This window comes from Rhinatrema bivittatum, chromosome 6, assembly GCF_901001135.1.
Source record: "Rhinatrema bivittatum chromosome 6, aRhiBiv1.1, whole genome shotgun sequence".
In the NCBI taxonomy this organism is placed as follows: domain Eukaryota; kingdom Metazoa; phylum Chordata; class Amphibia; order Gymnophiona; family Rhinatrematidae; genus Rhinatrema; species Rhinatrema bivittatum.
In genome coordinates this window covers 80058654-80081068 of record NC_042620.1, presented here as the reverse complement: position 1 = coordinate 80081068, position 22415 = coordinate 80058654, and the positions used below count along the sequence as shown (strand labels likewise).

General features: G+C 41.6%; 1 protein-coding gene across 2 annotated transcripts in view; it reads right to left on the bottom strand.

The window, feature by feature from the left end:
* KCNJ3 (potassium voltage-gated channel subfamily J member 3) overlaps nucleotides 1–22415 on the bottom strand; it is a 510556-nt gene that overhangs the window by 115095 nt on the left and 373046 nt on the right. The window lies entirely within an intron of this gene.

The window sequence follows — 22415 nt, the reverse complement described above, 5'->3', positions numbered from 1 at the left end:
AGTTATTATCAATTTTGTCTCACTATGCCCCACTGTATTCACTGTATTGTTTTCTAGTAGACAATGAGATATGTTTGAATTTCTTTCATTTCCAGATACCAAAAAATACCCAGAGATATCAAAAAAATACAAATTCACTTGACAATATTGAGCTATATGTCGCTGAATTAGAGACAACCTTGATAGTCATTCAAGAGGAATTTAATTCTATCCTGAAGGCCATGTAGTGGGATAGAGTAGTCCAGGATTTGTAACTACAAATTGATTATGTACTAACTATATGAATGCTTGTGAAATATTCAGGACTAAGGGAGACTGGTGAAAACGCCTTTGAAACAGATGAGAGGCTGTTTTAATATTTTTTTTTTCTGAAATGGTGCGTGATGGTGATAGTGTGTTTGCCTTTCTTAAATCCTGTTTTGCAGTCACAGCATGTGAAATTCATGAGCTAGCAGTTCAATTTCCTCTTTTTTCCTAGAAACAGTGAATATCATTGCACTGGTCAGTCATTCCCACAATCAGTGGGAATGACTGACCAGTGACTTCATTGCACTGGTCAGTCATTCCCACAATCCTTTAGAAAAAAATCAACAACAACAAAAAAAACAAAACCTAAAAACTTCATGGTCTTATTTGCAACCTGACTGACACATAGAGGCTCTTGTTTTGTTGCCTAACAATTTGAAACTGATAGCAAATTTTTTCTACAGTGCTGTTTGACTTTCTCTTTATTTTGAAATTAGCAACACTTTAGGCTCGTGTCTTTCAGCAACTGAAAATTACCTATGCCTGATGTCACAATGCAGTTTACATTGCCAAGAAATAAGAGCAACTGGACTGGTTCTTCAAGAACATTTTTCCCATAATGCCATGAGGTTGGCACATAGAAGGATTGAGAACCCATTAAAGCAACACCTGTGAAAGTCAATTTACTTTAGAATTATTTCATTACTGGTTGCTGCCTCCTTATATTTTATTAATTATTTCTTAATAAACCTTATCAAACCTGCAAAACTAATAGAAAACATCAGCATTAATCATTTTGTTTAAACCTAACACTTCTAAGTATAGATTCCTGCTTTTAACAGGCGCACCTTAAAAGTGCAGTACAAATGAATGTTGTACAGAATAGAAAAGGCTTAATATTTTTACTGGGATTACACTGCAAAAATGAGATGCTATGAGATGTATTTTTATGTATGCTTATATATACAGTCGACAAAAGCTCATTTCCTCATACAAGAAATTATCCCCGATGTGCTCCAGGGGAAAGATGGTATATTTTTAAAATCAAAGTTCTCTGATGCAAATATAAAATATGCACATTCAGTTACAAAAGGAAACAAGGGTGCATATATTACAGAAACAGTGAGAACAGAACAGTACATTGCACAGTGCCAAGTACTGTAATAAAGGGCTTGTGTTCTTTCCATGGCTGGGATGGGTGCTTATTGTCTCATAGCAACCAGAGTTATTCCTTCATAGTGAATAGGTGAGCTTTCTCTTCTAAGAACAGCCTTGGAGTCAGATAAATATGTTCTTACAAAAGATATAAACTGCACATTTATTTCCCAGAAATTACTGCCACACAAAGGAAAACCTTGAGACTTGGAAAGCTGTCTTTATGTTTAATTACAGGGGCTCTCTCTAAGTGCAACCACTCTGTATGTGCTAACACAACATGGAAGGTATAAACTCATACGTATATGTGTCTTGTATGCAGAGTTAAAAAATACATTGGAGCCAATGTACCAAAGGGCACTAAGAGAACTATTCACAAAATTGTGATATGCCTTAACACACATTAGCGCATTATCACTTTTTCTTAAATAGACCCCTCTATTTCATCTGACAGCATGCCTATTTAGTCAAACCTTTCATCTTAAATTGGTGCTGTTTATATCCAATTGCCTGAGAATCAAGAATACTAAATTATTCCAAGAAAAGTCATGCATTTCTATAGCTGGTTCAAGCCTAAATGCAAATTATAATTTTTACTCTGTTTCTCATGTTTTATTTTACACATTTTAAATATATATTGACTTTTTTTTTCTTATCTAGTGTATTTTTGTGTTATTTTGTGATATTTTATGAATAATTGCTCTTTTTATTTTAATTATTGTTATTTATGTTTTTTATATTTGGAAACCGTTGTGATGGCCAGTCTGAATGACGGTATACAAGAGCTTAACAAATAAATAAACAAACAAATAAATAAATAGATAAATGAAATTTTAGGGCATACCTGTAAAAAAAAAAAAAAAAAAAAAAAAAGATGATGGTGAGAGGCAGCAGAACAGTTGTAGGGGCTGCCTCTGTCTCCTCTTCTCTTCCCTCCTCCTCCTACTACTCCTACCAGTTCCTCAGAAGGCTGATTAGGGTATCCCCAGGCCATCTCATCCTCCTGCAGGTGGGAAACTGGCCAATTGAGGCCCTGTCCCTCTGCGGATGGTGCACTGCTTGACTGATAAAGGCTCTGTACCAATAGGCCACTTGATTCTCCTGCTAGGATGGGGAACAGGATGGGGTTGGGGGCGCTCCCTAAAGATTCAACACACTTTCTTGAAGAAACATTTGGCCATGAGAGCTTGTAAAGCCTCTGCCACCTCCCCTTACTCCCTGTAAGGTTGTGGACCTATATCAGGTCTCCCCTTCTCCATGAGAAGAAATGGAGCCACAGCTGTCTGCCAGGCCTCTTGGTCTATTCCTCATCTTTCTGCAGTAGGGATCAACAGGAGAACCAGGGGGTGTTATGGGTCTACAGGTGCTGGTGCTGCTCTCTCTGCTTTTTTATTGCCAGATTTCCGTATGAAAAAGCAGGCAATACATTTTTTATTCTAGGTATAGTATTTCACATTTTTGTGAAGAGCCACAGACCAGTAATTTGATAAAGTTTAATTATTTAATTGTTTCTTATTCATTGGACAACATTCTGCATTCAATTAAACAGAAATTACATCAATGGTTGAAAAGTAGGCGCTTATGCAGATGGCTACATTTTGAAATGCTTAGGTGGCTTTTACCAGGCTAAAAAAAAAAAATCTGGCTAAATGGATTTTAGCCACCAGAAAATATGCATGCACTTTCAAAATGCTTGCACTTTTAACCACACAGAAAAAAGACATTCCAAGAGGAAAGTTCAAAGGTGTAGCTGGAAGCTGCCTCTGTATATTTTAATTAAACAAAATGTGTGTGCATAATAGGCATGGGATAAATATATACGTTTATTGAAACACAAAGTATGTGGATTTCTTATATTTGAAAATCAGCCGGGTTTGTTCAAACTGAAAAGTACAGATGAACATTGGCAATTACATGTCCTGTTGAAAATATACCCCTTGATAACCAGCTTTTTGTGGCTAAACTGACTTAAGAACATGCCAAACTGGGTCAGACCAAGGGTTCATCAAGCCCAGCATCCTGTTTCCAACAGTGGCCAATCCAGGTTACAAGTACCTGGCAAGTACCCAAACACTAAGCAGATCCCATGCTACTAATGCCAGTAATAGCAGTTTTTCCCTAAGGGGTAGATTTTCAGACGAGCGCGAACAGCCTACTTTTGTTTGCGCTCCAGGCGCAAACAAAAGTACGCTGGATTTTAGTAGATACGCGCGTATCCACTAAAATCCTGGATCGGCGCGCGCAAGGCTATCGATTTTGTATAGCCTGCGCGCTGCCTCCCCCCGTTCCCTCCAAGGCCGCTTTCCTTTGCCCTCCCCTCACCTTCCCCTCCCTTCCCCTACCTAACCCACCCGCCCGGCCCTGTCTACCCCCCCCCCTTACCTTTGTCGGGGGATTTACGCCTCCCGGAGGGAGACGTAAATCCCCGCGCGCCAGCGGGCCTGCTGCGCGCCGGGCCGCGACCTGGGGGCGGGTACGAAGGGCGCGGCCACGCCCCCGGGCCGTAGCCACGCCCCGTACCCACCCCCAAAACGCTGCCGACACGCCCCGGAACGCCGCGACGACCGGGCCCGCCCCCCGACACGCCCCCGACATGCCCCCCTCCGAGAACCCCGGGACTTGCGCGCCGGGAGGCCTATGTAAAATAGGCTTCCCGGCGCGCAGGGCCCTGCTCGCCTAAATCCGCCCGGTTTTGGGCGGATTTAGGCGAGCAGGGCTCTGAAAATCTACCCCTAAGTCAATTTGATTAATACTTATTGGACTTCTCCTCCAAGAACTTATCCAAACCATTTTTAAACCCAGTTACACTAACTGCACTAACCACATCCCCTGGCAAAATATTCCGCTGAACAGTCCTAACCTCTTTAGTCTTTCCTCATAGGGGAGCTGTTCCATCCCCTATATCATTTTGGTCACCCTTCTCAGTACCTTCTCTATTGCAACTATATATTTTTTGAGATGCGGTGATCAGAATTGTACACAGTATTCAAAGTGTAATCTCACCATGGAGCAATATAGAGGCACTATTACATTTTCCATTTTATTCACCATTCCCTTCCTAATAATTCCTAACATTCTGTTTGCTTTTTTGACTGCCGCTGCACATTGAGCCGACGATTTCAATGTATTATCCACTATGACGCCCAGATCTTTTTCCTGGGTGGTAGCTCCTACTATCGAACCTAACACTGTGTAACTATAGCATGGGTTATTTTTTCCTATATGCATCACCTTGCACTTATCCACAATAAATTTCATCTGCCATTTGGATGCCCAATTTTCCAATTTTACAAGGTCCTCCTGCAATTTATCAGTATCTGCTTGTGATTTAACTACTCTGAATAATTTTGTATCTGCAAATTTGATTACCTCACCCGTCATATTCCTTTCCAGATCATTTCTAAATATACTGAAAAGCACAGGTTCCAGTACAGATCCCTGAGGTACTCCACTGCCCACCCTCCTTCACTGAGAAAATTGTCCATTTAATCATATTCTCTGTTTCCTGTCTTTTAACCAGTCTGAAATCCACGAAAGGAAATCGCCACCTATCCCATGACTTTTTACTTTTCCTAGAAGCCTCTCATGAGGAACTTTGTCAAATGCCTTCAGAAAATCCAAATACTCTACATCTACCGGTTCACCTTTATCTACATGTTTATTAACCTCTTCAAAAAAGTGAAGCAGATTTGTGAGACAAGACTTGGCTTGGGTAAAGCTATGCTGACTTTGTTCCATTAAACCATGCCTTTCTATATGCTCTGTGATTTTGATCTTTAGAACACTTCACTATTTTTCCTGGCACTGAAGGCAGGCTAACTGGTCTGTAGTTTCCCAGATCGCCCCCGGAGCCCTTTTTAAATATTGGGGTTACATTAGCCACCCTCCAGTCTTCAGGTACAATGGATGATTTTAATGATAGGTTACAAATTTTTACTAATAGATCTGAAATTTCATTTTTGAGTTCCTTCAGAACCCTGGGGTATATACCATCCAGTCCACATGATTTACTACTCTTCAGTTTGTCAATCAGGCCTACCACATCTTCTAGGTTTACCATGATTTGGTTCAATCCATCTGAATCATTGCCCATGAAAACCTTCTCTGATACGGGTATCTCCCCAACATCCTCTTCAATAAACACCAAAGCAAAGAAATCATTTAATCTTTCCGCGATGACCTTATCTTCTCTAAGTGCCCCTTTAACCCCTCGATCATCTATCGGTCTAACTGACTCCCTCACACGCTTTCTGCTTCAGATATATTTTAAAAAGCTTTACTGTCAGTTTTTGCCTCTCGGACAGCTTCTATTCAAATTCTCTCTTAGCCTGTCTTATCAATGTCTTGCATTTAACTTGCCAACGCTTATGCTTTATCCTATTTTCTTCTGTAAGATCCATCCTTCTTCCAATTTTTGAATGAAGATCTTTTGGCTACAATAGCCTCTTTCACCTTACCTTTTAACCATGCCGGTAATCGTTTTGCCTTCTTTCCACCTTTCTTAATGTGTGGTATACATCTAGACTGTGCTTCTAGGATGGTATTTTTTAACTATGTCCATGCCTCTTGCACACTTTGGGCCAGATTTTAAAAAGGTTACATTTTAAAATAGGCCCAGCGGCACGCATAAAGCCCCAAGACGTGCGTAAGACCCGGGGCTTGCAAAAAGGGGCGGGGCATGGTTGGTCTGGGGCTGTCAGGGGGCAGGGCATGGGTGGGGTCAGAAGCTCCTGGCACAGTGGCCATTTGCTGCTGTGCCAGGGATTATGCACCGGCAATTGCCAGAGTGTGCAACTTGCACCTGCCCAGAGGCAGGCGCAAAAGGTAAAACAAAAATTTTTGGGGGGTTAGAGCAGGGCTGGAGGGGGGAAGTTTAGGGGAAGGGGTGGGAAGGTGAGGTTAGGGGGAAGGGAACGAGGGAAGGCTGTGCGGCTCGGCGTGCGCAATGTGCACAATTGTGCACCCCTTTGCGCGCGCTGACCCCTGATTTTATAACTTGCGCACACAAGTTATAAAATCGGGTGTACATGTGCACACGCTGGGTAGCACGCACACATGTAGGCCCACACGCAACCTTTTAAAATCTACCCCTTTTTACCTTTGTAGCTGCTCCTTTCAGTTTTTTTCCAACAATTTTTCTCATTTTAAAAATAGTTACAAAAAACTTTTCACCCTTTAGCACATCAACCCCACTGAGATCAATATTCACAGCCATTTAAAAAGGTAACTCACAAGTTATCCAACTAAGAGGGTCATTTTCGTAGCATATCACACGTGAAAAGGGACTTTTCACATGCGATAGCTAGCTCGGGGCGGAGTCGGCCCCAGAAGAGGAGGAGTCGGGGCGTTGTTGGGGTGGACTCGGCGGAAAGATCGCTGGCTGCGAAAAGGTAAGAACCCTTTTTGCTGCCAGTAGCGCGCCCAATAGCGCCACCTTTTAAGATGGCGCTATTGGGTGTGAAAGCCGGCGGCAATCGCACCGCGGAGGTGCGATTGCAGCCGGCTTTCGCAGGCCCACCCCCTGCCCCCCGTTACTGCCGGATTCTCTAAGGTCTGAGATCTTAGAGAATCCAGGCCTAAATGAAAAGTTCTTAATACAGAACCACTTATCTGGCTAGATTATAGCCAGAAAAGCCATTATCAGGCTAAAAGCTAGTCGGATAAAAAGGAAGCATTCTGGTGGCATTTCTGGTAGGGATTTAATCATCTGGCAAACTTAGCCAAATTTCAATTCTAACCTGCAACTTTAGACCTACAAGCCTATGCAGTATCTGTACGGGAGAAACAGGCGCTCATGATTGAGCGCCTGCTTTCCTAATGTGCCCATCCATCTATCCCGGGTGCGTGATGCAGCAGGCAAACGAGTCGCTGCATTAAAAAGGAGGCACAAGGGGAAATTGTGCATCCCCAGTGCCTCCTCGGCATCAGGCACCCAGAAGAAGTGGCTGTGCGTGGGTTAGGAAAATGGACGCTTGCAAAACCGAGCGTTGGTTTTCCTAACCTGACCGCCACCAAAACATTTTTTTACATTTATTTTTCACATAGTTTCTGCTTTTTAATTCAACTTTTGGGGCTCCTCAACGCCAGCTCCGGGGCTGGCGTTAATTTGCCCTAGCCTGAGTGCACAGTATTGCATTGGCCTGCTTCTGCGGCTGAATAACCTCCTACTTAACCTGATATCTTCAAATAGATATCCAATTAAATAGCACTATAAATGAAAAACAAAAAAAAAAAACAAAAACAGAAGTTGAAGTAAAGAGCTTACTACCCTATTTTTTGCCTTCCCCCCCAAACTTTCAAAAATGTCCGGTGGAGCCATGTATCTCCCTACCCTCAATCCTCTTTTAAATTTAAGAAAAATGTGCTTGGCATCGACTGTTAGTTAGCCCCTCCAAGCCTCTTCCCCAGATCTATCACAATTGCACCTTAGTGCTGTACTGGGCCATCCCCCTCTGCAATCTAAAAATGTCCTGTGCCACCCCCCCCCCACCTCTGGACCCTCCCCCCCCTCGCCCCCCCCCCCCCCCCCCATCCCCCTAACCATGAAAATCCCTGCCGGGAGCAGAGTATGTACCTATCTACTCCCAGTCCTCCAGCGCAGCATCTGTCACAAGCTGTGCTGGAAGCATAAATTACACACAGTTTATGCTTCCAGCGCTGCAAACGTAAACTGTCTGTAGTTTTCTACTTCCAGTGGAACTTGTAAGAGGAGCGGTGCTGGAGCACGAGGAGAGGTAAGTTCATATCTTGATCCCAGCAGGGCTTTTCATATTTCATGGGGATTGGGAGGAGAGTCCAGAGATGGGAGCTGTGGCATATCACATATTTAGACTTCAGAGGGGGGGGGGGGGGGGGGGGAGAAAGCCCCAGTGGCAGAATGACGTTACAATAGTGATAGATCCAGGGAAGGGGCTTGGGGAGGGGCCACCAGTTGGCCCCAGCACATTTTTCTTAAAATTTTAAAGGGATTGGGGTTAATGGTGCATGGCCAACAGGGCATATATGCAAGCTACTGGGGAAAGGTGGAAAATTGGGCCTTAGGCCTTTTATTGCTTCTTCTGTTTTATTTTTATTTTTTTTTTATTTACATTTCATCTTAACTAGAAATCTTTTGAAGGTATCTGGTTAAGTAGCAAGGTTTCTGGCCAGCCAAGGCTGGATAACCAAAAAACTTAACTGTAATATTCAATAAGGAAGGGAAGGGAGGATAATTTCAGTTCATTTATTTGTTTTATTTTGGGGGGACTTTTTCCCCACAAATTTTGTTTCATGTAATGTTTATTTTGTTTCTTTAGTTTTAAAAAATGAAATAAACATTTTTAAAATCCCTCCAAAAATGTGCAAAAAAACCCCAACTGGGCCTACCTGGACCTCCTGTTCTGCCACACATACTCCTACCCAGAAAATTTGCCAGGGCCAGGATCCTTCCCGGCCCCCACTTACCTGGTTCAGGAGGGATCCACAGGCAAGGCCTAGACCCCATCCCAAGCCAGTTGTCTTGCGTGGAGGCTAGGCTGAGGTCACGGAAACCTACTGCAGCCTAAGCCTATGCAAGTCCAAGGCTTCAGTTTGGGCCTAGGCATCAGAGCCAGCTGGTCCCAAAGCCTCAACTTGCACATCCCTAGGCCATAGTAGGTCACTGCGAATTCAATCTAAGCTGTGCACAAGGCCCAGGCTTGGAGGTCTGGAACCAACCCCTGGGCCTTGGCCTAACACCACGGCCCAGACCTGACGCTTAGGCCTCTGCCTAGGTCAGGGTTTGGATCCAGGCCTGATGCAGCAGGCTGGCCTGGAGACCTGGTTCCAGTTCCAGGATCTCGAACTGGACTCAGACCCAAAGCCAGGGCCTGGCTCGGATGCTGGGTCCTGATGCATTGGCATCAGCAAAGGCCCATAGCCCAGGTCTCGGAGCTCCTCTTCAGCATTTTCTTTCTTCAGCTTTTCTTTGCCAACTGACGCCATCCGCAGGAGTTGTTGCACCAGCGTTAATTAACTCCGGCACATCCTCCCAAGCAGAGGGCATCATTTTGATGAACAGCAGCTAATTAAACTGCCATACACCAAAAAAGTGTCCTCTGCTGGGGAGGATGAACTGGAATTAATTTGGTGCAATGACCCCAGCAGACGGCATCAGTTGATGAAGGGGAGCCGAAGAAAGAAAACACCGATGAGGTCTGGAAGGCCTGGAATCTGGGCCTAGGCCTGACCGTGGGCTCAGGCCCAGGTGTCAGGACATGGCCTCTGGCCTTTGTCCAGGATGAGGGCCCGGTCTCCGGGTTGGAGCCTGGGTCTGGGACGAAGCCCCGGTTTTGGGACCTGGCCTCTGGGCTGGGTTGCAGTGTCAAGTCCAAGCCTGGGCTCTGGCCTAGGCTGAGGCCGAGGCATTGGGACCCAGCCTTCAGGCCAGGCCCTAGTGTCTGGTCTGGTTACCGGCCGAAGCCCAATTGTCGGGATTGGATCAGGACACAGCATCGGATTTGGTTAATATGGGGGGAGACAGGTTTCATCTGGAAATTTCCCAGGCCTGAGCCTTTGCTCTGGTCTTGGCCTAGCCTGAGACCCCAGTGTCATGCTTAGGCTTAGGTCGCGGCCCCTTCATTGGTTGGCGGCCTCTGCCTAGGCGAGGCCCAGGCTCAGGCATCAGATTCATGCTTGAGCAAAGGCTGAGACCCTTGGGAATTTAACTCATTCCATTTTGAAAATGATTCAAAACAAAATAGTAAATTTAATCCCACTTCCTATTTTGTTTCTCTTGAATGCCCATTCCCAATATTCAAACATATTTGATTAGGTTTTTTCAGTTATCTGGCTAGAAGTAGCTGGATAACCTTATGCAAACATATCCAGTATCATGCTGAATATATGGGACAAGTTATCTGGCTAACTTTAGCCAGATAACTTGTCCACTAACTAACTGACTTATTGAATATTACCCCATAGAGTCAAATGAAGACAGAATCAGGTTTTTATGATTCAAATCTTAACCAAATACAAGAAACATTAGATCTGAGTTAGTAATAGATTTCTATTGTAGTTCTCACTTATTTATTTAGTTCCTCAGCATTTGAAAATCCAATGCTAACAAGTATGCCCAGTGTACAGTACCTTTCCACATTTTAACAGCTTTATTCATTTTTTGCATTTAAATATTTATTACTTTGACTGATGCACTTGCTTAGTTCAGCTTCATGGTTCAGCCCTAGATGACATTTTTCATAACAAACCATTACAAACTCAGCTAGGAAATCAAAGCAATAACTTGTGATAAGGGATAGACTGAATGTTTAACACACCAAAATAATTCAGGTTACAGTGTATGGGCTATCAGTTCTTTATTCACATGGAGAAGTCACAGACTGTATTGCTTTCTTCTAGAGCAGCTCTATCCAATAAGACAATCTGAGGGATCATAAATACATGTTCTTTGATACTAAAAGTGCACCAGCAGACCATGATAGAGAGGCAGCTCAACTGTCAATTAATAACATGGCACTGGGCCTGGCAACTCATTGCTTCTCTATTCATACCCTGAGTCCCTGGGATAAATGAATGCCCCACTCTTCACCATACTCCCATGCGGGTCAAACCAGGTGGCAGGAGATTGCCCACTGCTGGTTGGTGATTAGTAATGATTTGCTTTTGTTTCACTGCCTATATCATTTCATATTGTTTAAAAAAATAAATAAAAGATTATGAAATTGTGCTTTTTATTTTCTTTTGTTCTGAGTGCACACTATTTCTGAATAGCATGGACTATTTGCAAATATTCATAAACTGTGTGCACTATCTGCAAAAAAAAAAAAAAGAAAAAGAGAAAAGCACCCAGGAAAACCTCCCTCCAGTGAAACAAAATGACATCAAAATACATTTTTGGCCTGCAGGCCCCTAATGAATAGCTGTGCAGAGACTTGGGAGTGGAAGGGATCCCCAGAGGGATATAAGGGAAAGGACCATGCATTGCTTACCCCCACCTTTATATATCTCACTGCTGTCAGCAAAGCTACCATTTTAATTTTTCCTTCATTTGCTTACATCTTTATTTGATGGCAGTTTCAGGGGTTTAAGATACTCGGGAGTCTAAGGGTAGATCTGTAGGGTTTCTCCTTGTGGTGCAGCTACTGGTGTGGTCAACTTGAGCTTGCAATTAATTCTTCAGAGATCAGAGTGGCCTCAGTGGTTGGTGGGGTACACAGGGTGGGTGGGATTTTGGTGACATGATGCAGTATCACTCCACGTGCATGCCCTGTTGAGCTTTCCTGCAACTTTGGTGGCAGTTCTTGGTGTTCACAAACTGATCACTTGGGGATCAATGGGGAGGTTTTAGGGGTGTGCTTGATGCACTCTCTACTTAGTTGCAATCAAGCTAGATAGAGAGTACATTGTACAAATCAACTCCTCTTTCACTTTTCATCACTCCAAATGACAGAAAATCTTCACTGATGTCAGCTTTGCTGTTCATACCTCAGACTGTGTATGTAAAACTGCCCCCAAAATCCACCACACCATCAAATCTCACCCTGAGTTAATAGTGCCCCCTCTTACAGTGGTATAAATACTGGAGTGACAGAGTGGTCACTATAGAGGTTCTCTCTCTCTCTCAAAACTTTAACACAGCTGCAATAAGCATATTGTGGAAATTACCTATGCAGTAGCAAGGAAATTATCCTAAACATGCCCCCTTTTTTTTATTTCTGCTATATTTATAGCATTTTAATGAATCTAGGGCTTAGATTGTGAGCCCTCTGGGGACAGAGAAATACCCACAGTATCTGAATGTAATCCACTTTGAACTCCCTAAAAATGCACTATAAATAAATAAATAAGCAGATAAATACATAAATAAATAAATAATAAAAATCCTAAATTATGCTATTCACAACTGTTCTCACTTTCATAGCAGGGAATATTTGAGTGAACAATGGCAGAACCATTGGTTCAAATAGGTAACATAATCATATACAAGTATCCCTCAGAAGCCTGCCAATGAAGCTGGTTAGTTTAAACACCTTAAATGTTTCTTAATTTATATAATTACAAACTAAAGACTTATAAAATTCTCTAACGACATTGCTACATAATACTGTCTGCTCAGCATGAAAATTTAAATCTACACATTTTACAGATTTCTGCAGAGTGAGATGACAAGCATATCATTAAACCCACAGAAGATTAATTTGCATAGTGCGGGTAAGCTGCCTGAATTTAATAAAGATATAGTGCATCTTGTCAAGCTGGATTATTGGTCTCAAAATTCAATAAGAACATTAATTGAAGATTTACATATGTAAAAAAATGGGTTTCAGGCCTTAAGATTTAAAAGCAATAGTCCTATAAGAAAACAAATTTCCATTTTATACCATTTTCTTATAGAACTGGTTTCAGGTTTTCTAGATGTTGGCTTAAAAGAAAAAGAGAGAAAATTTGCAGGGGAAAAAAACCCCATATCTAAAATATTACAAGCTGCAAAGCAATTATTCTAATTCATAGTGGTTGTAGGAGTAATAATTATGAAAATCCATCAAAGCACAGTTTATATAAGGAGAGCAGAAATGCATGAGAGTTAAATAGATTGTGTGAAGAGACAAACAGCTACCAAAGGTTGTAAGACCCTTGCAATGTAAGAGACACAGGGCTGGCGCAACCCACTGTGCCAGCCGTGCCCTTGCACAGGGTGGTGGCCTGAAGGGGGCTGGCAACCTGAGGGACCACAGTCATCCCCAAGATGAAGACAATGCGGCTGATGCCGCTACCACCGGACCCAACCAGGAGGCCAAGAATAGAAAGAGGCAAAGGAGGAGGAGGAGAATGCCATATTATAATCGTGCTTACGCAGGTCAGGGTCTCATTCCCTCCCCCAACATGGTGGTGAGGGGGCGAGAGCTTTTATTTCAGTCCCCATAGTGGCGGGAGTCAGCGGTGGCCTGGTCCATGTGCCCAAGGAAATGGCATACACAGTGTTCGGGGTCGGGGTGGCAAGGATCTGGTGGCGGGTAGGCCTCGTTATCTGGTAGCTGCTCTCTAGTGCACTTACAAAATGACGGCCAGAGTTTTCCTCTAGTCGGTTGCTCGCTCGCTCACTCCATCCCGCGGGCACCAACCTCCCCTGCTCCCATTGTACCTCTCCATTCTCTTGCTGAGAATGAAAACAATGAGGCGGCCATCGGAGGGGAGGCCGCCTCCACTTCCATCATCAATAGTTTACATTATCATCATTCCATGGTCAATAGTTTACATCATCATTTTTATTTTAATTAATTAGCACCTATTTTAAATTATATGCATATAAATTGTACGCATGAATATAAAGTAAGTCTTACTTGTGTAAAATCCAATGTACATGCATTGTCACCATATTTTAAACTATGCGCACATAACTGAAATTATCCAATTTACCAATTTCTCCACCAGTTCACCCAGTCCTTCTCCAGGTTATTGAGACCCCCCAGTTCTTCAGTGTGAATTCCCTGCAATCCACCAGACCTCCCACCCAACCAGTACTACACAACAAACAAGTCTGATATCAATTGTGCAAGATAATTAGCAGGTATAAAATTATGCAAATGATTTGCCAAATATATGCCAAATAGCAACTTATGCGTGTAAATGGCCCCACCCCACAATACCCCTAGACTGCCCATTATTTACTTGCATATATATGCGCATGAAATGTAATATATGCACATACTTTTGAATTTTATATAATAACAATTACCCAAGTACAGGCTACTTATGTGTGTTTATGCTAATCTTTACATGTGTAACTCATTGGCAATAGTGATCATAATAGGATCAAATTTGATTTAATAACTGGAAAAGGAACAGTGTGCAAATCCAAGGCTCTCGTGCTAAACTTTCAAAAGGGAAACTTTGATAAAATGAGAAAAATTGTTAGAAAAAAACTGAAAGGAGCAGCAACAAAAGTAAAAAATGTCCAAGAGGCGTGGTCATTGTTAAAAAATACATAAGAACATAAGAACATAAGAAAATGCCATACTGGGTCAGACCAAGAGTCCATCAAGCCCAGCATCCTGTTTCCAACAGTGGCCAATCCAGGCCATAAGAACCTGGCAAGTACCCAAAAACTAAGTCTATTCCATGTAACCATTGCTAATGGCAGTGGCTATTCTCTAAGTGAACTTAATAGCAGGTAATGGACTTCTCCTCCAAGAACTTATCCAATCCTTTTTTAAACACAGCTATACTAACTGCACTAACCACATTCTCTGGCAACAAATTCCAGAGTTTAATTGTGCGTTGAGTAAAAAAGAATTTTCCCCGATTAGTTTTAAATGTGCCCCATGCTAACTTCATGGAGTGCCCCCTAGTCTTTCTACTATCCGAAAGAGTAAATAACCGATTCACATCTATCCGTTCTAGACCACTCATGCTTTTAAACACCTCTATCATATCCCCCCTCAGTCGTCTCTTCTTCAAGCTGAAAAGTCCTAACCTCTTTAGTCTTTCCTCATAGGGGAGTTGTTCCATTCCCCTTATCATTTTGGTAGCCCTTCTCTGTACCTTCTCCATCGCAATTATATCTTTTTTGAGATGCGGCGACCAGAATTGTACACAGTATTCAAGGTGCGGTCTCACCATGGAGGGATACAGAGGCATTATGACATTTTCCGTTTTATTCATCATTCCTTTTCTAATAATTCCCAACATTCTGTTTCCTTTTTTGACTGCCGCAGCACACTGCACCGACGATTTCAATGTGTTATCCACTATGACACCTAGATCTCTTTCTTGGGTTGTAGTACCTAATTCGGAACCCAACATTGTGTAATTATAGCATGGGTTATTTTTCCCTATATGCATCACCTTGCACTTATCCACATTAAATTTCATCTGCCATTTGGATGCCCAATTTTCCAGTCTCACAAGGTCTTCCTGCAATGTATCACAATCTGCTTGTGATTTAACTACTCTGAACAATTTTGTGTCATCTGCAAATTTGATTATCTCACTCGTCGTATTTCTTTCCAGATCATTTATAAATATATTGAACAGTAAGGGTCCCAATAAAGATCCCTGAGGCACTCCACTGTCCACTCCCTTCCACTGAGAAAATTGCCCATTTAATCCTACTCTCTGTTTCCTGTCTTTTAGCCAGTTTGTAATCCACGAAAGGACATCGCCACCTATCCCATCACTTTTTACTTTTCCTAGAAGCCTCTCATGAGGAACTTTGTCAAATGCCTTCTGAAAATCCAAGTATACTATATCTACCGGTTCACCTTTATCCACATGTTTATTAACTCCTTCAAAAAAGTGAAGCAGATTTGTGAGGCAAGACTTGCCCTGGGTAAAGCCATGCTGACTTTGATCCATTAAACCATGTCTTTCTATATGTTCTGTGATTTTGATGTTTAGAACGCTTTCCACTATTTTTCCTGGCACTGAAGTCAGGCTAACCGGTCTGTAGTTTCCCGGATCGCCCCTGGAGCCCTTTTTAAATATTGGGGTTACATTTGCTATCCTCCAGTCTTCAGGTACAATGGATGATTTTAATGATAAGTTACAAATTTTTACTAAATAGGTCTGAAATTTCATTTTTTAGTTCCTTCAGAACTCTGGGGTGTATACCATCCGGTCCAGGTGATTTAGGCCTGTCAATCAGGCCTAAATCAGGCCTACCACATCTTCTAGGTTCACCGTGATTTGATTCAGTCCATCTGAATCATTACCCATGAAAACCTTCTCCATTACAGGTACCTCCCAAACATCCTCTTCAGTAAACACCGAAGCAAAGAAATCATTTAATCTTTCCGTGATGGCCTTATCTTCTCTAAGTGCCCCTTTAACCCCTCAATCATCTAACGGTCCAACTGACTCCCTCACAGGCTTTCTGCTTCGGATATATTTAAAAATGTTTTTACTGTGAGTTTTTGCCTCTACAGCCAACTTCTTTTCAAATTCTCTCTTAGCCTGTCTTATCAATGTTTTACATTTAACTTGCCTATGTTTATGCTTTATCCTATTTTCTTCTGTTGGATCCTTCTTCCAATTTTTGAATGAAGATCTTTTGGCTAAAATAGCTTCTTTCACCTCCCCATTTAACCATGCCGGTAATCGTTTTGCCTTCTTTCCACCTTTCTTAATGTGTGGAATACATCTGGACTGTGCTTCTAGAATGGTATTTTTTAACAATGACCACGCCTCTTGGACATTTTTTACTTTTGTAGCTGCTCCTTTCAGATTTTTTCTAACAATTTTTCTCATTTTATCAAAGTTTCTCTTTTGAAAGTTTAGCACGAGAGCCTTGGATTTGCACACTGTTCCTTTTCCAGTCATTAAATCAAATTTGATCATATTATGATCACTATTGCCAAGCGGCCCCACCACCGTTACCTCTCTCACCAAGTCCTGTGCTCCACTGAGAATTAGATCTAAAATTGCTAAAATACCATTCTAGAAGCACAGTCCAGATGTATTCCACACATTAAGAAAGGTGGAAAGAAGGCAAAACGATTACCGGCATGGTTAAAAGGAGAGGTGAAAGAAGCTATTTTAGCCAAAAGATCTTCATTCAAAAATTGGAAGAAGGATCCAACAGAGGAAAATAGGATAACGCATAAACATTGGCAAGTTAAATGTAAGACATTGATAAGACAGGCTAAGAGAGAATTTGAAAAGAAGTTGGCTGTAGAGGCAAAAACTCACAGTAAAAACTTTTTAAAATATATCCGAAGCAGAAAGCCTGTGAGGGAGTCAGTTGGACTGTTAGATGATCGAGGGGTTAAAGGGGCACTTAGAGAAGATAAGGCCATCACGGAAAGATTAAATGATTTCTTTGCTTCGGTGTTTACTGAAGAGGATGTTGGGGAGGTACCCGTAATGGAGAAGGTTTTCATGGGCAATGATTCAGATGGACTGAATCAAATCACGGTGAACCTAGAAGATGTGGTAGGCCTGATTGACAAACTGAAGAGTAGTAAATCACCTGGACCGGATGGTATACACCCCAGAGTTCTGAAGGAACTAAAAAATGAAATTTCAGACCTATTAGTAAAAATTTGTAACTTATCATTAAAATCATCCATTGTACCTGAAGACTGGAGGATAGCAAATGTAACCCCAATATTTAAAAAGGGCTCCAGGGGCGATCCGGGAAACTACAGACCAGTTAGCCTGACTTCAGTGCCAGGAAAAATAGTGGAAAGTGTTCTAAACATCAAAATCACAGAACATATAGAAAGACATGGTTTAATGGAACAAAGTCAGCATGGCTTTACCCAGGGCAAGTCTTGCCTCACAAATCTGCTTCACTATTTTGAAGGAATTAATAAACATGTGGATAAAGGTGAACCGGTAGATATAGTATATTTGGATTTTCAGAAGGCGTTTGACAAAGTTCCTCATGAGAGGCTTCTAGGAAAAGTAAAAAGTCATGGGATAGGTGGCGATGTCCTTTCGTGGATTGCAAACTGGCTAAAAGACAGGAAACAGAGAGTAGGATTAAATGGGCAATTTTCTCAGTGGAAGGGAGTGGACAGTGGAGTGCCTCAGGGATCTGTATTGGGACCCTTACTTTTCAATATATTTATAAATGATCTGGAAAGAAATACGACGAGTGAGATAATCAAATTTGCAGATGACACAAAATTGTTCAGAGTAGTTAAATCACAAGCAGATTGTGATAAATTGCAGGAAGACCTTGTGAGACTGGAAAATTGGGCATCCAAATGGCAGATGAAATTTAATGTGGATAAGTGCAAGGTGATGCATATAGGGAAAAATAACCCATGCTATAATTACACAATGTTGGGTTCCATATTAGGTGCTACAACCCAAGAAAGAGATCTAGGTGTCATAGTGGATAACACATTGAAATCGTCGGTACAGTGTGCTGCGGCAGTCAAAAAAGCAAACAGAATGTTGGGAATTATTAGAAAGGGAATGGTGAATAAAATGGAAAATGTCATAATGCCTCTGTATCGTTCCATGGTGAGACCGCACCTTGAATACTGTGTACAATTCTGGTCGCCGCATCTCAAAAAAGATATAATTGCGATGGAGAAGGTACAGAGAAGGGCTACCAAAATGACAAGGGGAATGGAACAACTCCCCTATAAGGAAAGACTAAAGAGGTTAGGACTTTTCAGCTTGGAGAAGAGACGACTGAGGGGGGATATGATAGAGGTGTTTAAAATCATGAGAGGTCTAGAATGGGTAGATGTGAATCGGTTATTTACTCTTTTGGATAGTAGAAAGACTAGGAGGCACTCCATGAAGTTAGCATGGGGCACATTTAAAACTAATTGGAGAAAGTTCTTTTTTACTCAACGCACAATTAAACTCTGGAATTTGTTGCCAGAGGATGTGGTTAGTGCAGTTAGTATAGCTGTGTTTAAAAAAGGATTGGATAAGTTCTTGGAGAAGTCCATTACCTGCTATTAAGTTCACTTAGAGAATAGCCACTGCCATTAGCAATGGTAACATGGAATAGACTTAGTTTTTGGGTACTTGCCAGGTTCTTATGGCCTGGATTGGCCACTGTTGGAAACAGGATGCTGGGCTTGATGGACCCTTGGTCTGACCCAGTATGGCATTTTCTTATGTTCTTATTGAAAATTAACCGCAGAGTGTTTGCACACATAACCCATCGAGATGGTACACTGATACCCTTTCTCCAGATTCCCTTTTGTTTGGTTTTTCCATTAATTTATTTAATAAATTATCCTTCTTCCAGTGCTACTTGATATTTCCCAAATACTATTACATAGCTGATTTTGACTTTTATCCCTTCAGGATTTATCTTTTTTTATATGATTCTGGAAGACAGTCTGTTATTCCTTGCATTCCTACTTTAAATATTGAATGAAGTAGTATTTGAAATGATGAGCAAGAAATGCAGTACTTTTCTTGGGCCTAGATTCATCAAAATGCTATAAATTTCGCATGAATAACACTTGTGATAAGGAAAAGGGGAGTGGCTTTGATAATTTTAGAGTTATTGCACGTGTGCTATTTTAGCACTTCGCATAGGTATTTTATTTATCACAATGCATGTTAAATTTATCATGCCTTCATAGTAGTCAACCATTTGTATCACTATAGGAGGGCCAGCTAATAACTGGAGGTGAGGTTTTGGTGGTGGTTTAGAGTCCATCATGTTAGAGTGAGAGAACATTGTAGAAATCTCATCTTTGTGAGTCTGTCCACACTCCAAATGTCGCCAAATCTTCACCAAAGTGTACTGTGTTGTACGTACATCTCACTCTGCATGTCAAATTGACCCCAAAGCCCTAAACCACCACCAAAACCTCACTTTGAGTTATTAGCTGACCCTCCTATAGTGATAAAAATAGTTGACTACCAGGAAGTCCTTAAAGAGAGTCTTTCTCTCCCCCCTCCCCCCAAAGTAGTGTAGTTAGTTCTAGTGTTAAAAATTGTGCAATGGTGTGATCATACCCCGCATTTTCATTGATTCCACCCCTTTCAAAAATTTGCATTTGCACCATGTGGTACTGGGACTATCACGGGTGCAAACACATTTTGATGAAGGACCCCGTTGGATAGGTAAAAACGCGTCCTCTGGACAGTTCCTTATCTTCCTAGGTATAGCTCTCATCCCTAGTATACCCCAAAATCTTTACTCTGCACCTATCTTTCAATCATTAACTGAAGTTCTGCCTTCTTTCCTACTGTGCAAAAGCAGTACTTCTGAATAGGCCACAGACTGAGCTATATGCACAAACTGGAAAACAAAATGTACGATGGTGATTTAACAAGACTTCTTGCTTATTTCCAGATTGTAATGCATGCCAGTTCTATTTGTCTGGCTGGCTACCATGCACTCGTGTGAAAAAGTGGTTACAACAGAGAAAAAAGGAGCCCAGGGAAGACGATTGTAGCTCTTTTCCTCTAAAGCTAGAAATGTCTGGATGGATGGAGGTTCACCCAAATCAGGAGGATGCTTAGGATTTAATGCTGGGATTTTCTGTTGGTTTTGCAATCATATTTGTGGGACCAATCAGAAGGGTGAGAAGGAAGGAGAAATAGAGAAGATATGATGTCAGTAAAGCATTTTAAGAGGATAGGGAAGGAGAAGTTGGAGGAGGAATTGGAGGAAGGAAGGACTGCAGATTAAATTTTGCAGCCTCTATTTGAGGACATGCAGTTATCTCCATTGACAGTGATTCCAAAAATAGAAAAGGGAGAAGTATTGTCTAATACTCAATGTATTTAATCCAGAAGGAACTTCAATGAATGACTTTTTTCCTAGGGAGCTGTGGTTGGTGAATTATGTTTCATTTAACACAGCAGTTGCATTGGTGAGAATAGTAGAAAGAGGAGTGTTAATAGTTAAGTCAGCGTTCTGCTGGTGCACATGTAGAGTTTTCTGCTGTTTGGCTCTTCATTCATGGGAGAATATTACTTTCATAGGTGCATGCATATGGGTTGTTCTATTTCTTGTTTGCATTTTGAGAAATTTAGCATGTTTCTCCACTGAGTAACAGCATGTGAATTTGTGTTGGACGTTGTGTCATACATTACCTGTATGATTTCATGTTCATAAGAATGGTACAGTCTGAGTCCTGCCAAAATGTGTCACAAGGGTTTTTAGGAGTAGTGGACAGGTTTGGTGTTAACGAGTGCTCAAGAAAAGAAAAGGGTAATGTGATCACCTGATTTTTCTAGGCACTAAATTGGAATTGACAGGCATGCTGTCATGGCTTCTGAGTACTAAGGTTCAGCGGTTAATGGAGTTGGTACAGTGGGCGGAGAAATTGAAGAATGTAATTTTGCAACGGATGCAATCATTGACCAGCAGTTTTAGGCTTAGATTCATCATTTTGCCTGCATGTTTTGGGCTGGAGAGAGAGAGAGAGAGAATATAAGGCTCTCATATTAGTCAACTATTTATATCATTGTACGAGGGTCAACTAGTAACTCAAGGTGAGGTTTTAGTGGTGGCCTAGGGTTTAGGGGGCAGTTTGACATGAACAATCAGAGGTACATACAGCACAGTACACATCAGTGAAGCTTTGATGTGATTTGGAGTGAGGAAAGATACACAAAGATGAGATTTGTACAATGTACTCTCACCTTAGCTTGATGCACTCTGTCTAGTTCCTATTAAGCTAGGAAAAGATTACATTGTACAAATCTCATCTTTGTGTATCTTTCCTTACTCCAAATCACATCAAAGCTTCACTGATGTCAACTTTGCTGTTCGTACCTCTGACTGTGCATGTAAAACTGCCCCCCAAACCTTAGACCATCACCAAAACCTCACTTTGAGATACTAGTTACCCTCCTATAGTGATATAGTTGACTGATATGAGAGCCTTATAAAGAGGCATGTTCTCTCTCTCTCTCAGCAGCCCAAAACATGAAAATGCATGTCTGGGCACTTTGCAGCTTGCAAAGTAAAAATATCACAGGTACAATCAGTTTAACATGAATTGTGATAAAATAGCACATGGTGCAGTAAAAAACTATGCTTCACCCCTTTTTTTTTTTTTTATCACAGGTGCTATCCATGTGAAATTTATCGCAAAATGATGAATCTAGGCCTGAGATTTGGAATCATCTTCAGATGCAGAGGGGGGCATTGGATTTGGCATTTACTGTAACAGGGTGTAGTGTGTGGCTAAGTGGCCACAGACGTGAGTTCTGGCATCATTAGTTATATTACCTTTCTGGAATTGTTCCCTCTGGTGGCAGATTTGTATATTTGGAGTGGTAGCTGAAGAGGAGAAAGATATTTTTAGGTGAGGTAATCTAAGAGTTGTGCAAGTAATAAATCATCATCAACATTATTTTTTTAAATTTTATTTTGCAGTATTGGAGGAAGGGGATGGATTGGGTGGACTGTTTTGTTTGGGATGTAATTTGTATACTGTAGGCATTTTTTTTCTGTTTGAGGAAGATTTAGTGCTATTTAACTCACTCTGGGAAGAAAGGGTACGGCAAGCAATCAAATTTAAAGAAAGGAAATAAAAAGCAGTCAAATGCCTCAGGATTTTGGAATTGTTGAGAGAGTTTAAACATGATAGCATGGGCTA